General features: G+C 41.4%; 2 protein-coding genes across 5 annotated transcripts in view; one reads left to right on the forward strand and one right to left on the reverse strand.

The window, feature by feature from the left end:
* Positions 1 to 16357, reverse strand: part of smim8 (small integral membrane protein 8) — a 74936-nt gene that overhangs the window by 17913 nt on the left and 40666 nt on the right. The gene's annotated exons all lie outside the window — the stretch shown is intronic.
* LOC138737014 (gap junction beta-7 protein-like) overlaps positions 10189 to 16357 on the forward strand; it is a 245019-nt gene continuing 238850 nt past the window's right edge. The window contains exon 1 of one of the 2 annotated variants that reach the window (XM_069887379.1): positions 10189 to 10355. The gene's annotated coding sequence lies outside the window, so the exon portion shown is untranslated. The remainder of the gene's footprint in view (positions 10356 to 16357) is intronic. The other variant, XM_069887376.1, reaches the window with a different exon arrangement.

Here is a 16357-nt window from a genome sequence, read left to right on the forward strand (position 1 = left end):
TTGAAGAAGGGCCCAAGCTGGAAATGTCAGTTTTATATCTTTACCTCCTATGGATGCTGCAACACCTCTGAGTTCCTCTAGCTTTGACTATAATCACAGCATCTGCAGACTTTTGTGTTTCACTCCATTACCCTTTACCTCCTATGGATGGAGTTTCACCAGCACTTTGGTGTATTGCAAGGATTCAGCATCTGTGGAGGAAAAAGGTGGGTATTGACGAACAAATGTGCTTTCTGTTATAGGGTCCAGCACCTGTGGAGTAAAACACCAAACTTTGCAAACACAGTGACTGAAGTAAAAACACAATGTTGGAGAAACTCAGCAGGTCAAACAGCACACTTTATATAATAAAGATAAACATTGAAACATTTTGCTCATAGCTTTTTTTTAATAATTTTTTATTTTTCACACCATAAACCACATTGACCATGATACATACATTTTCCTTTTCAAATATAGTGTCATTTTCTCCCCCCCCTCCCTCCTCCCATCCTACCCTCCCTACCTCCCCCCCATCCATTTAAAGTACAAAATCTAAGATACATTAAACCAGTCAAACAATGTTGTCATTCAATAAAAATAAACAAGAAATCCCACTGAGTCAATTCTTTTCATTTCCTTCTCCTTTCGTTAATTTAGGTAGTGAATGTCCCGGGTAGGTTTTCTCTATTGTGTTTCATGTAAGGCTCCCATATTTGTTCAAATATTTCAATATTTTTTCTTAAACTATATGTTATTTTTTCTAATGGAATACATTTATTCATTTCTATATACCATTGTTGTATTTTCAAATTATCTTCCAATTTCCAGGTTAACATAATACATTTTTTTGCTACGGCTAGAGCTATCTTAACAAATCTTTTTTGTGCACCATCCAAATCAATTCCAAATTCTTTGTTTTTTATGTTACTTAGGAGGAAGATCTCTGGATTTTTTGGTATATTGTTTTCTGTAATTTTATTTAATATTTGGTTTAGATCTTCCCAAAATTTTTCTACTTTCTCTCATGTCCAGATTGCATGAATTGTTGTTCCCATTTCTTTTTTACATCGAAAACATCTATCAGATACTGTTGGGTTCCATTTATTTAACTTTTGAGGTGTAATGTATAGCCTGTGTATCCAGTTATATTGTATCATACGTAACCTTGTATTTATTGTATTTCTCATCGTTCCAGAAACATTTTGCTCATAGCTTGATGAAGGGCTCAAGCCAGAAATGTTGGTTGTACTACACTGTTTGACCTGCTGAGTTTCTCCAGCATTGTGTTTTCACTCCAGCACTCCTGGTCTCTTTTGTCTACAACTGTTACTGAATTTGCCAGAGATGTCAAGCAGAGGGAGGTTGAATTACAGACACACAAATTATTGTCACATCAGCAGTCTACTGCTTGGGTATGAGACCTCTGCCCAGGCACTCCAGTCAAGAGCAGAGAATGAACAACTTCCATTACACTGCCTGCAACACATCCATCTTGCATGACCATGCACTGATCCTAAGGGTGTAAATACTGCTGAGGAAATAACAAACTGAGTTGCTTGAGCACATTTGTCAGATGGATAATGAGATAATTCACAAATATACTGGCCTGACCTATTCCATCTGACTAAGCTTCCTGCAATTGATGATTAAAAATGTAGATATATTCAAGTTCAAACAATCACTATCATCGTATTTGAAGATAAATTACTGATTTAGTTTAATATTATATTCTATAAATCCAACAATTAATTTAATGTGCAACCTTTTTTTGTTGACCCTACCAATTTCAACGAAATGTTAATGCGGTGGCCCCGTCCCCGTCCCACTAGGCAGGGAGAGGTCACCGTCCTTCGGCCCCGACCCACTGGGCAGGGAGATGTCGCATCCCCTGGACTGTCCCCCGTCTCATTGAGCAGGGAGAATTCACTGTCCTCTGGCCCCTGTCCCACTGGGAAGGGAGAGGTCACCGTTGCCATCACCATCTCGCTGGGAAGGGAGAGGTCCCCAACTCCCAGCCGCATGGAAGCCTTTGAACAAGGGCCCCTGCCCTATCGCCCCTCCATCTCCAGGGATAGGACAAATGACCCTAGAATGAAGGTCAGAAAAAATGGGATTTTTAAAAAGTAGCAAAATGATACATTTGCCAATTCTAAATAATACTATAATTTTGGCAGCCAGAGTTCAGTGCACTCTCTGCTCTTTATCTTCACCAATCCTGAGTAAAACCAATTATTGCAAAGCAATGGCTTTGTCATGGGGAACAAATGGAAGTGAGTAGGATGCTTCAGGTTTCACGCAAGAAGTTTCGTGTCCCAGTAAATCCTTTCTCCGTTGTTCAATTTCCTCCAGCTTTAGCACTTTGTGTTTCCTCAGTCCCTCCGATGTATATTGTGAATAAATGTTCATGGCAAGATCCTGGAAAACAGTGTCGACTTTTAATTTTTCTTGCCAAAGGCAACATTTTAACACAGCACAGTCTTTGGTGTTAACTGGCTTCAACATCCATGTGCAAAATCACAGTTCTTGCTCTACAGTTGCACCGTATGAAAGAAGAGGACTGTGTTGATGGTCAACCTTGTATGAAATGACTCGAAGGCAACAGAATCTTTCCACAAATGAAGAAGTTAGAACTGAAGGTAATTCTCCAGGAGTGGACTCACCAGAGCTCTGCTCAAATGTAGAAAGTCTTCCTTGGTTTAGGACTCTACCCTTCATCCCCATATGTGTCAGCCCCCTCCTCTATGCAATGTTCCATTCAATATTCTAATTACAGAGCCACAGAAAGGTTACAGTGCTAGATGTTCTTTGGCCACTCTTCCACAAGAGCAATAGCTTATTCATATCTTCCACCTCCTCAAAATCCTGCAAATATTTACCTTTTTTAATGTGATTACCTGATGTCCTTTTGAATATCATGTTTGAATCTCCCTCCAGCATTCGAGCCCAGTACATTCCAAATCCTAAATAATTATCATAAATTGTTTCTTCTCATGATGCTTTCAATTAATCTGTCAGTTATCCTTATTCGATGACCTTGCTGCTAACTTTGAGTCCTTTTTTGTTGGCATTTAGATTTCTTTGAATGTCAGCATTTTAGTGTTTAAAGAATATTCTGCACTCACTGTATGTTCTTACAGCCAAAATGGGTGATTTCACCTGTAATGGAGAATTAAAACCATGTACCCAGATGCTTTTTTGCTTATGTGGAACTGACGACACTGGGTCCACACGCAGGTCACCTTACTTTCAGAACTAGCAGATGTAATTAAACTCAGCCATGGGGACTTATCTGAAGATACACTTTGAAATGGAATTCCACTGTGAGGCCCAGGGAAAGCAGTTGTCAAATGCAACACTCTGAAATTGACGAATTGGTCACAACCTGTCTTGCTCGAGAAGTTTTAATAAGTCTTTGTATCTACGAGATAAACCAGGAAATCATAACATCCTGGTTCCATAATAATTAATCTTCTAAATTGTAGAATGTAATGTTCAGTTTTGATTTTGACTGACAAATATTAGAAGGATGATTAATTGTTTTTGGGGTATATAAGCCTTTGGTCCTGCTGTTGAAGTTTAGACTCTCCGAGGGGTGGGAACACCCCTTGTCAAGAAGGAAGAACAGCCAGAGTCCGAGCAATGTCCCGGTCGGGCGCTGCTACCAGCGCCCTGACAACCTACTACAAGTGTGCAGTCGTTGCCTCGCTTCGGCAGTTGGGCAGTACATGCGTTGATAAGTATAGTTGGGAAGGGCTTGCATATTGTAGTGTGAAATCAGCTTTTGAATTAGTAATAAACATTTGTATAAACTGAACTGTTCTCGGTGTGTGTGTCTATTTTCTTTCGGTAGCTCAAACACTGTGACCAATCTAAAATGAACAAAATGAGAGGTACAAGTTTACCCAAGACACACCTTTCCCTCATTTTATGTGATCTGACATTTTTGACTGTCAAAATCATTTTGTAAACTCTGTGTTCTCACAATTTTGCAAAATATCTTTTTGTTGTGGAAAAGTTGGATATGTTAAGTCAGGACCCTTTATTTAAATCATTTGTCTATTTTGTATAGAGTTGAGGCCTGACATTCATCTCTGTAATACCTAAATAATCACAACCTACAAAACTTCAAATGATAGACTTATCTTTCCCCTGTTTATAGGAATAATATCCAGTATATAAATCCTAAACCAGTGGTTCTCAGCCTTTTTTTCCTACTCACATACCAGGGGCCCTTGTTCAAAGGCTTCCATGCGGCTGGGAGGTACTCTGTGGTTAGTAAGGATTACTTAAGATGGTATGTGAGTGGACAAAAAAGGTTGAGAGCCATTGATCTAAACCATACGAGTGCCTATATTCAAATACCTTTTGGAATTCTGAACAAAACAACCACTTTTTTTTTCCGTTATATACACCATTTTCTATATTCTCAAACAATTATAATCAAGATGTCAGTCATGATTTCCAGTTCATTAACCTGTTATAATTTTCAAAGTGTTTCTTTACCATTTTTTTCTCTCTCTCTCTCTCTGCATTCACCAGAGCCGTACCCCTCCTCTGATCAATTCTCCCCTTTTCTCTCCTGACCTCCTATTCATGTCCAATTAGTGCTTTTGCCTGTTGGTCTGCATTTTTATTCAGGTGCCTGTCTGCTTTTTGCTTATACCTTCACACAAGACTCGGGCCCGAAGCAATGGTTATATATCTTTACCTCCAATGAACACAGCAGGACCTGCTGAGTTCCTCCAGCAATTTTGTGTTTTTATTAGTGTATCTTCAGTACATTTGTGCATTGTGTTAGAGATGTTGTAACTAATTCTCATTGATTGCAGTCTGCAGGTCAAGAAATCAAGGATCCAGTCACACAAAGGGGTGCTGAGATTAGGTCCAGGAGTTTGGAGAAGAATTTGTTTGGAGCTCTGGTGCTGAAGGTGGAGCAATAGTTAATAAAGAGGAGTCTGGTGTAGGTGTCCCTGTTTCTAGATGTTCCAGATCTGTGTGCAGGATTTCATATTTTCATATTTCAAATTTATTATCATAATGCATACATGGACATCACATACAACCCTGAAATTCTTTTTTTCTGGGGTGAGGCAGAATTACCACTTATTGGATGTGCAAAAAAAATTGTACACAGCATATACATATAAACAGAAAACAAATGTAAACAAAATGACTGTGCAATACAGAGAATTTTTTAAAAATCAATGATGCACAAGTGTCCTTAAATGAGTCCCTGATTAAGTTTGTTGTTGAGGAATCTGATGGTGGAGATAGTAGCTGTTCCTGAACCTGGTGGTGTGATTCTTGTGGCACTTGTACCTCTTCCCTGATGGCAGCAGCGAGAACAGGGTGTGGATCCTTGATGATTACTGCTGTCCTTTGACAGCAGCATTCCCTGTAGATGTTCTCAATAGTGGGAAGGGTCTGCCTGTGATGTCCTGGGTGTGTCCACAATGTTTTGGAGGGCGTTACGGTGAAGGGTATTGGTGGCTCCCTATCATACAACGATGCAGCTGGTCAGCACACTTTCTATCACATTAATGTACAAATTTGCCAGGGTTTCTAGTGTAATACCAAACCTCCGCAAACTCCTGAGGAAATAGAGGTACTGACATGCTTTTTTCATGATGCCATTAGTGTTTTGGGTCCAGGAAAGATCTTCTAAGCTGAAGATCTCAATCAGGTATTAAATAAAATAACAGAAAACAATATACCAAAGAATCCAGAGATCTTTCTCCTAAGTAACATAAAAAACAAAGAATTTGGAATTGATTTGGAGGATGCACAAAAAAGATTTGTTAAGATAGCCCTAGCCGTAGCAAAAAAATGTATTATGTCAACCTGGAAATTGGAAGATAATCTGAAAATACAACAATGGTATATAGAAATGAATAAATGTATTCCATTAGAAAAAATTACATATAGTTTAAGAAATAATACTGAAATATTCGAACAAATATGGGAACCTTACATTAAATACAATAGCGAAAACCTACCGGGGACAATCATTACCTAAGTTGATGGAAGGAGAAGGAAAGAAAAGAATGGACTCAGTAGAATTTCTGGTGTATTTTTGTTGAATGATAACATTGTCTGACTGGTTTAATGCAACCTAGATTGTATACCTAAAATGGATGAGAGGGGGGGGTGGTGGGGGGGTGGCTTGGGAGGAGGGGGGGGGGTGGAGAAAAAGTCACTGTATATGTGTGAAAAGGAAAAAGTGTATATCATGGCTAATGTGATTTATGGTGTGAAAAATAAAAAATTTAAAAAAAAAGGAAAGATCCTCCAAGCTAGTGATACCCAAGAACATAAATTCGCTCACCCTCTCCACCTCTGATTCACTGGATCGTGAGGTTGTTGTTGGTGCACCATTCGGCCAAATTCTCAAACTCCCTCCTGAATGCTGACTCCTCCCTTTATGCAGCCCATTATTGTCGGCAAATTTGTAGATGGTGTTATTGTTGTACCGAGCCACACAGTCATAGGGGTAAAGTGAGAAGAATAGGGGGCTAAGAATGCAGGCCTTTGGTGTTCCGATGCTGATGGACATTTTGGATAAGATATTCTTGCCAATCCTCACTGATTGTGGTCTGGAGATGAGGAAATCTATGATCTAATTACATAGTGGGGTGTTAACTTCCAGGTATGATCAGTTTTGAGGGGATGATTGTATTGGGAGGGTTGTGGCTGTCACATGGCAGCACTGCCCCCTTCCTAGTCGGAGGATACACCAGCTGCCAATCGAGGTTTGATTCCATCCCACCCATAGTGCACACATTGCCGTCGGTCCAATGTAAATTAGCTGGACTGGACTCTGCAGCCTGCCTCTAATGGGCCTTGGGCCATTGGCTGTTGTAATTGGATTAATCCTCCTGGCTCTGAGCCATTGGATCCTGTAAATGATCTGGGCTGGACCCTCCAGCACTATAATGGTGCCTGCCATATGTTCTTTGATTTCTTTTTGCCAGCTTGAGAATACCCTGCTTCACTCCATGCCTAGAAATGTGGAAGGGTGCTGGAGAAACTTGATAAGATGTGCACAGTTAAAAGGGTTGGGGGTGTTTAATTAGTGTCCCTTGTAGCATAGAGCTATGCATGCACTGAGTCAAGGGGTGGTGGGGCATCGTAATGGTTTTTCCTTGATCATTGTATGTATCAGTTCATTGTGTGTGTGTGTGTGTGTGTGTGTGTGTGTGTGTGTGTGTGTGTGTGTGTGTGTGTGTGCGCGCGCTGCATCAGTTGCCATTTCCCACACTTCTGTAAATCAAACCCTTCCCCATCCAAACTGTGTTAAGAGTCCTTGCCTTTGAGACCTACCATACCTGCTTCCTCACTCACAACAATTGGTGCTGTGACCATGCTGGCAGACCAAGGCAAACCAATGGACTGGTCTGAGCAAATGGATCTATGTGGTGAGAAACTGGGGCACCATGTGGTCTTTCTCCTTAAGAAATCAGGGTTCGCCAAAGCCAAAAGGAGTCAAAGGGGTGCCTTTTGGCTGTTTATGTCCCTCCTGAGATGCCAGGTTGGGAATACTAACCAAATCCAGCATTTATGCAGCCAGAAGGACAGGGAGTTCAAAGAGCTCTGGCAGCGCTGCTGCACACTGCAGGAGGCAGTCCAGGCTGCCCAGACTCGAGCCAATGATCTTTGAGGTCAGGGAGACTAATACAGCTGCAGCAGGCGCAGGCAGCTCGCAGGTCTAGCTGGTAGCCAGACCTGCAAAAAATCCAGGCCCTGGTCCAGGACAGTAGCAAGCTGGATGCATGGCTGAGGGATGAGAATATATAGTTAAACAGTGACAATGAGGGGGTGCCCAAGGAGCCTAGGTCCCACAACCACTCTTCCCCCTATGCACCCGAACCACTGCATGCTTGACCCATCACCACCCAGTCCCAGGACCACCACAGAGAGGAGGAGGATGCGGATGACCAAGCCATACGGGACATGCCCACGGTCGCTCCTATACCACTGAGACCCTGGATTTCTCCTCAAAGGAGCTGAACGATTGCTACCACCAATGGGCAGGCAAGCACCTGGCCGCATGGCTGTTCAGGCTATGAGATGAGAGGGCCTCTAACTTGAGCTTCTCTCATCAAGAAGCGAGTGCACGGAAAGCCTCCCTGACCAACAGGCATCAACAATGCCCTTTGAGCACCACAGCCAGAGATCTGGCTACCCTGTGGGTAGTGACTGCAGTGCAGATCAGGTACCTCATCCTCCTGGAGTGGGATCTACATGGGCTCCTGCGAAGGTGTACAGTCAGTGAGGGCAACCATATTAGAGAGTGGACGCTGGTCAACAGCATCTACCAGGGTGTCTGTGACTGTTACTTTTTAGAAAATACCCAGATGACCAGTGCCCTAGCAGGATACCTGGTCACCACTGTGCATCCCGATTTAAAGTCGGTGGTCCTGCCCCTCATGGGACTGACTAATTGGAAGACTGTGCAGGATACCATCACCCTCCTAGAAGGGCTAGAATACATGCAGTGTGAGGTACCAGTGAGGACTGGAAACACATTCTCTCCTCGCTTTATGCGCAGGCAGCTGTACTTGGGTCTGCTGCGTACAGGAGTTGACCATGTCAACATAGATGGGATCCCAACCTCTGCCATTTATGCCTGGTGGAAGTAGCTTTGTGGGGGGAGAAAAGGCCAGGGGAAAACATACAACCTCCCTGGGATAAAGTCTCGGGCTGCCCCTGCCGACACTGACACTGTCTGCTCCACCCCCACTTGGAAGTCTCTCCTAGCCTCAAAGCTGAGCTCAGAGACCTGGTGAGACAGGAACTATCCCATCTGCTCCAGCAGTTACCCTCACCCATGGGTGGCAGACCCCCACCCTCCCTCCTAAGGCCAGGACTCCCAGCACATTTGTTCCATTGCCCACTCCTCCCCGGGGATCTGAGGCCTCGTACACCTGTAACAGTCATAATAGTGCCTTTCTCTGAATGCATTCTACAGATCAATGTTTTAAAGGGACAGTCCCTTTATACTAAGAGGGAAAAGTTTACATTTACATTAGAGATTGCACGGGCTACAATTGTAGCTGGGACAGTCAAAGGGGAACCAGTTGTTGTTCCCCCCACCCTCCCTCCAAGATTGGTCTGGAGCCCACAGTACAGACCCTGCAACAAGAATGCTTTCTTTTCCATTCCTCTAGTTCAACTCACAAGAGCAATTTGCAGTTACTTGGGACAAGAGTCAAGACACATTCCACAGTTTAATCTGCTGCGATCTGACTTGGTAAAAGCAGTCTCAGGAAAAATCAGTATATGTTTTAGCAGTGATTGAGTGTGCTGGGACCTCTGGTACAGCAGATTACATGCTGGTGGTACTTTGGCAGGATTTTCTTGACGCAGGTCTGCTTAAAGCTACGGCTAAGATTTTGTGTATCGGGGTGAGCCATCTCTTGTTTTCTTACCACATCATGCAGCCTCACAAGAGTCTAACCGTCATTGGGAGGGATAGAAGCTCTGGTGAGAATCACTGAGGGCCAGTGAGATGGTGTTTGCTGTTGTCCTGTTATGACCTCAGGTGAAGTGGGATGGGGGGAGGGGGTGAAATCAAGTTTTACAGAGTGGCTGGAGTAATATCAGCCATGATCAGTATCTCAAAGCATTTACAATGATCGGAGTTCTGACAAATATAAAATACTTGCTTTATCAAGAATTTGCTAATGTTTATTTTATCCTTTATTAATTCCCGACACTAATTTCTGCTTACTTTTGCTTTCCCTTTCATTTACATTTCCTTAAAATATTTCTTCTTGCAATTCCTGTCCCCTTTTGATGACAATTGAAGCCCTTAAAATTGAAAAAAAAAACAAATTTGAAATTCAGATATCACAGAGTATTATAGGGCTGAAGGACATGAGAGCCATTGGAAAAGGCATGTCTACTGAGGAATTTGTATTTCTCGATCAACTACGTACAGTACATTAAAAAAAAACATACTGCCTCTAATTGAAGCTTTCATATGAAGCAAAGAGTCCATCAATGGAAGATAGTCACATCTGCTCAAAAGGATTTTTTTTATTAGTTTGTTCGCAAGAGAAATTTTGTGAGACTATTTGACCAATCTTTGTGCAACTACTGAATTGAAACTGCGACATACTGAGGTGGATCTAATTTTAATAATTGCTGGCAGTTACCCAAGCAGAACTAAAGCTCAGATTACAGTTGCTTCGGTCACAATAGGGAAGGACTACGAGTAATCATTTTACTTCTAAGTTGTATTGAATCAGATGGCTGTGTGAATAATTCCAGTTCTTTTTTACATGGAGAGAATATTTTTTCAGTTTAAATTGTTGGATGTAAATTTCTTTGAGAGAGTATCTGGAGAAGACTGAACTCTCAATTGTTACAAGGTAAGATCTATCTTTTAATTTGTGTTGTAATTTCAAAAGATAGCTAGATTGGAGTTCAGTGCACAGGCAGATTATTTGTTACAATATATTTGTTGCATTCAAGTCACCTCGTTTAAATTCAAATTTGTTTTCAAATATGCTAAGGTACAGTGAGAAAGTTGGTTTTGTGCACAGTTCAACAAAACATCCATGCATTGTACAGCAAGTAGATACAATAGTCAGCGCAGTTCCAGAGCAAGATCAGTCAGCAGACAGCAAAGGCAATATAATTCTCTCAGTGTGAGGTTCATTCAGGAGTCTGATAGCTCATAGTGGAAGTGAAGTGAATTAACGCTTCTTAAATTATTGCATGCTTTCAAATCAAAAGCAAGTCAGAGAAATTACATCAAATTTCATGTTGCAAACAGAGAGAAGTTTAATTAAAAAAGATCAGTTACAGCAGTTTAAAAAAAAAAAAATATTATCTTTGAGAACCATATAACCATATAACCATTTACGGCGCGGAAACAGGCCATGTCAGCCTTTCGAGTCCGTACCGGTTGATCAGGTGGAATGTAAAAAAGAACCTACTTCCTTATGAAACCTAAAACACCAGAACAGGAAAGAATTTTTTTGTAGACAAGACCTAATTAAGATGACAAGGTTTGTGGTATATTAAAATGTTTCTTGGCCAACATTTTGCAGAATTTTGATAACTGCAGAAAAACAAAATGAGCTGGATTAGAAGTGTTCTGATCTGATTTGCAGACCAGTCGGCAATCCTAAAACCCAACCTCAAGTTAAATCACAAAAGGAGAAAAGCATTTCAGGGACACTGTAAGTGGGAGGTAGGCAGCTTCTGAATGCATTTACTCCACTCACCCTGCTCCAGCTCTTGACGAAACTCTTGAGGGTATTTGGAAAGAAGTGTCTTTCATTTACTTATAGGTCAGTAAATGTTTTTTCCCCCCTTTTTGTTACTGAATTCTAGGATACGGTTCTGTGAGTAGTCAGTTCTATAACCTTGTCTTGATGTTAATCCTATAGGATTAAGTAACTAACTCGTTCAAGCACAATTCTGTTCTTTCCCTATGTGTGCATCCTTTTCTCAGCAGAGACAGATTGTTAGCAGGAACCTTGTTGGAATTGCCCCACCTCCCCTGAGGCCTTTTCAGTGGTAAATTCACATCCAGTAAACTCAAAACAGACCGTAGATTACTGAACTTTGTGACTCTTTATTGCACCTTGAAGTTACTTTAACCAAAGAAAAACGGGGATAGGGCAGGACCTGGGATGGCACTTTTTGAGTTAATATTGTTCATAGTATTAAGGCAAGTTTATCTTCAATTTCTCCTCCTCCAGAATCATCCAAATAATTCCTATAAATCATGTGCACATTCCCATCATAATGAAGATCAGCCTGGGGGCAGTACGTTTTTAATATCTATTCAACAGAACACAAATAATAATGAACGCCAACGGAATAACATTGCTGAAATTTAAGCTTCGCCCTTTGAAAATGACAAGGATAGTTCACAGGTACCACAAAAGGATTGCTTTGACATCACAGAAGGGAAAATCTTGAGAAGGAGGAGGTTACCAGAAATTGGAGAAGTTGATATTGATGCTGTCTGCTTGAAAACTACTGGGAAGGAATATAAGGTGCTGTTCCTCCTATTAGTAAGTGGGGTCAACCTGGCATTACGAAAGGGTATGAGCAGACATGTCGGTGAAGGAATGGGAAGTAGATTGGAGTTCCCCTTGCATTTTGTGTTGTCGTTTTTGTCTTTTTCTTTCTTTGGCTTGGCTTCGCGGACGAAGATTTATGGAGGGGGTAAAAGTCCACGTCAGCTGCAGGCTCGTTTGTGGCTGACAAGTCCGATGCGGGACAGGCAGACACGGTTGCAGCGGAAAATTGGTTGGTTGGGGTTGGGTGTTGGGTTTTTCCTCCTTTGCCTTTTGTCAGTGAGGTGGGCTCTGCGGACTTCTTCAAAGGAGGTTGCTGCCCGCCAAACTGTGAGGCGCCAAGATGCACGGTTTGAGGCGGTGGTCAATGTGGCAGGCACCAAGAGGTTTCTTTAGGCAGTCCTTGTACCTTTTCTTTGGTGCACCTCTGTCACGGTGGCCAGTGGTTTTTGTAGCATGTAAACATTTTGGTGCATGTGTACATTGTACAATGTATATGGCAATAAACACATTATCATTAGGTAGTACTATATTTATCACAAAAGTTTGAATACAGATTGTAATGCAAGGATGCGGTTACAATTATGTGTATAGTGATGCACCAGATTCAGGCCCCAACCTGGTGCAGTGATCTCCAGCACAGACAAATCTGACTTACAGAGAGACAGCATCCAGGTTTTCCATGGCAAGTGTAGCCAATCAAATTTTTTGTGGGTGTGCATTCAGTCTGTTTGTGTCGAGGCTCTCCCTTATATTTTCCTTCTCGATTCTGTCACAAAAGATGTATTTAGTGAATGGTCTCCCTGCCTATTCTCACGGTGTCAAATTTAATTATCCCCCCCCCCCACCACTCCCTTTGATTAGGAGATGGAGTTTGCGTGCACTGGAGCAGGAGAATTGCATACTCTGTTTGGTTATTTGATATTTACAGTGATGCAGAACTGCAGTAATGGGAAATTGATGAGCTCCAATTATATCATCAACAGTAGGCCCAAGAGCCATGGCTGGGCAATAGGGTTGTGATCATTGCTGCTTGACATAATAACATTCCTCCTTTCTCTCTGTTGTAGTGATGAAACACCCATTTCTTGAAATGTTGAAAGGATACACTTGTATTACAGATGCAGTAGACAATCAAGACCACCCGTAAATTAGAGTAGCAACACTTAATATTCATCTGGGCACTCTCCAACTGGATGGCATTAACATCAACTTCTCTGGTTTCTGCTGGCCCACTCACTATTCTTTCTCTTTTACCCATCCCTCTGTCTTCTTTCCTCCTGCTCTCCACCCCTTCCGTCTCCATTCACAGAGCCATCCCCCTCCCCATTTGCTGTTGTGCTCTCCCTCCCTTATCCATCCATTATCTCCTATCTATGGGACTGTGCTCCCCCACTACACCTTCCCCCCCCCAACCATTTTGTTCTACATTTTGCTTTTACCTTGATGAAGAGCTCAAATGCAAAATATTGGTCATCTATCTTTGCTCTGTAAAGTGCACTGCTTGACCTGCTGAGTTTCTCCAGCGTTGTGTTGTTGCTCCAATCATGGGGTTTGTAGAATTTTGTGTTTTACTCTAATCTCTTGATTGATTCTAGCATTAGAAAAGCACCTTGCATCTTCAGATTAAAGGACCAATTCTTTCCTGCTGTTATCAGACTCCTGAATGAACTCTCTGTAACTCTGCACTCTGGACTGTGCTTTACTTGCTCCATGGGATGACTGGCTGGGCTGCTCGCAAAACAAACATTCTCACTATACATTCTGTACAACCGAAGAAAGCTCAGTCGTGAAAGAAAAAGGTGTATAGACGTTTGAATATTGAGGGAATCAAAGGATATGGAGTTAGGGCAGGAAAGTGAAGCTGACGGAAAAGATCATATTGAATGACCGAGCAGACATGTGTGATCATAAAGCCCACTCCAGCTCCTATTCTTTCTACTTCGATGAATCTACCATAGTTCAATTCATATCACTGTTACAATTAAGTAATGAACGTGAGTCACTTGCTGTCGATTGTGACTTTCAGCAGGGACCTTCTTGTTCATGCATCAATTTTGGAAGGAGCTCCATTAGGTAACATGATGCCAAGAGCAGGACATGGGGATAATTCTGGGGAAAATTCCTCCTTTGCGTCTGATTTTCTGCCCAATGGTAGCAGTAGACTCATCCATTAAAACCAAAAGTGATTAAGATCCAAGTCAATTTTAGAGCAGTTAACAAACATTTGAGAGCATTTCAGATGCTATCTGTTTCAATATCAGGTGCCACAAGAGTGTCTGGGTTGTAAAAAAAAACTGTGACCAATTCAAATAAAAGGCAGTTCAAGAAAAATCAATAATTATTTGTAAAGGAAAAAAAAGTTGGGGTATATTATTTACTAAAAAGCCCCTTCAAAAAGCTGAAGTCTGCATGGTGGGTTGATTGAGCTCTGCAGTTTTGTAATGTAATTCTTAATTTAAATTTCAAAATTCACATTTATTGTCAAAGATCATACATAACGTCACATACAACTCTGTAGAATCTTTTTCCTGCGGATAGATATAGACGCATGGGCGTACTCGCACACGCACACTCGGATAATCAAACCTGTGTTAAGTTTCAGCAAACTAGACAAAGATATTATTATAAAGGAAACAGATAACAAATAGTAATTTTGGAAAATTTGTTCTGTATCTCTCTGTGGAATCCAATAGCACTGTTCAAATCAAGATTGAATTGAACTGGTCTCATTTGTTGCTGGGAACAAGATTATTATTTTTGCAGCAGCGGTGTGTGAAATAATTAAAATTATGAAGAGAATGTAATTGAATATGAAATCAATGGCACTTAATCCTCATAACTATTTTTAGTCAGATCTTTCATGATGCATTATAAAGTAACAAGTTTGAGAATTGTATATCCTGACTTGCTCATAACTGCACACCTTAACGAGAAATATAAATTGTTTTATTTAGAGTCATAGAGCTATTCAGCACGGAAACAAGCCCTATGGCTCAACTCGTCAATGTCAACCAAGTTGTCCATCTAAGCTAATGCCATTTGTCTGCACTTGGCCCCTATCCATCTCATCCTTTTCTATACATGTACCTGTCCAAATATCATTTCAATGTTGTAATTGTTCTCATTGCCTACCATTTGTTCTGGTGGCTCCTTACTTATATGCACCACCTTCCCTGAAAAAGTTGCTTCTCAGGTTCCTTTTACATCCTTTCCCTCTCTTTCCCTCTCATCTCTACCCTCTTGTTTCCAATTGGCTAGCTTGCCCTGGATTCTTACACTGGACATCAATTTTCTTCAGAAGGTTTGCTTCCTGAAAAAAATAGGGGATTATGACAGACAACTTCAAGCTGTACACCAAAATAATTTCAGATTTGCAGTATCACGTAGGAAGTTGGAAAAACATTAAATTAACTTTTATTGAATTTAGCACGTTTAATCGTGTAATGATGCTGACACATTATATTAATGCAACATGTCTAAAAATGTTTTGCCGCTGATTTTCGTTTGTACTCTTCATTTGATGCCTCTCTGCATCTGATGCATGTTGTCAATCAGCTGGATGTAGTTTGGTGTTCTATAGTTGCCAAGAAAATTCTCAACAACATCTTTAAATGCCTTCTATGATACTCCCAACTAAGACAAAATTTGTATAGCTCCTGCACTGAGTACATGCCCAGGCAAGCTTTGACTCTACAAACTAGGCCTTAGTACCCCCGTCTTGCAACTGGATCCTTGACTTTCTCATCGGAAGACCACAATCAGTACAAATGAGAAACAATGTCTCCTCCTCACTGATTATCAACACAGGAGTACCCCAAGGATGTGTGCTTAGCCCACTGCTCTACTCATTATACACTATGACTATGTAGCCAGGCACAATTCCAAATCTATGTACAAGTTTGCTGAAGACACCACAGTTGTCGACAGAATCACAAATGGCAATGTGGAAGCATACAGGAGGGAGATCGTTCAGTTCGTTGAATGGTGTAACGACAACAACCTTGCATTCAATGACAGCAAAACCAAGGAGATGATTGTGGACTTCAGAAGGAAGTCAGGGGAACACGACTCAGTCCTCATCGAGGACTCAGTAGTGGAGAGAGTCAAGAACTTCAAATTCTTGGATGTCAACATCTCTGAGGATCTCTACTGGAGCTTCCGCGTTGATGCAATCACAAAAAAAGCTCGCCAGCGGCTATACTTCGTGAGGTGTCTGAAGAGATTTGGTACGTCACCAAAGACTATTGGGAAAAAGGTACAGAAGCCTAAAGACGAGCACTCAGAGGCACAAGGACAGATACTTCCCCACTGCCATCAGATTCCTGAATAATCAA

This window comes from Narcine bancroftii, chromosome 6 (assembly GCF_036971445.1).
Source record: "Narcine bancroftii isolate sNarBan1 chromosome 6, sNarBan1.hap1, whole genome shotgun sequence".
Classification (NCBI taxonomy): Eukaryota; Metazoa; Chordata; class Chondrichthyes; order Torpediniformes; family Narcinidae; genus Narcine; species Narcine bancroftii.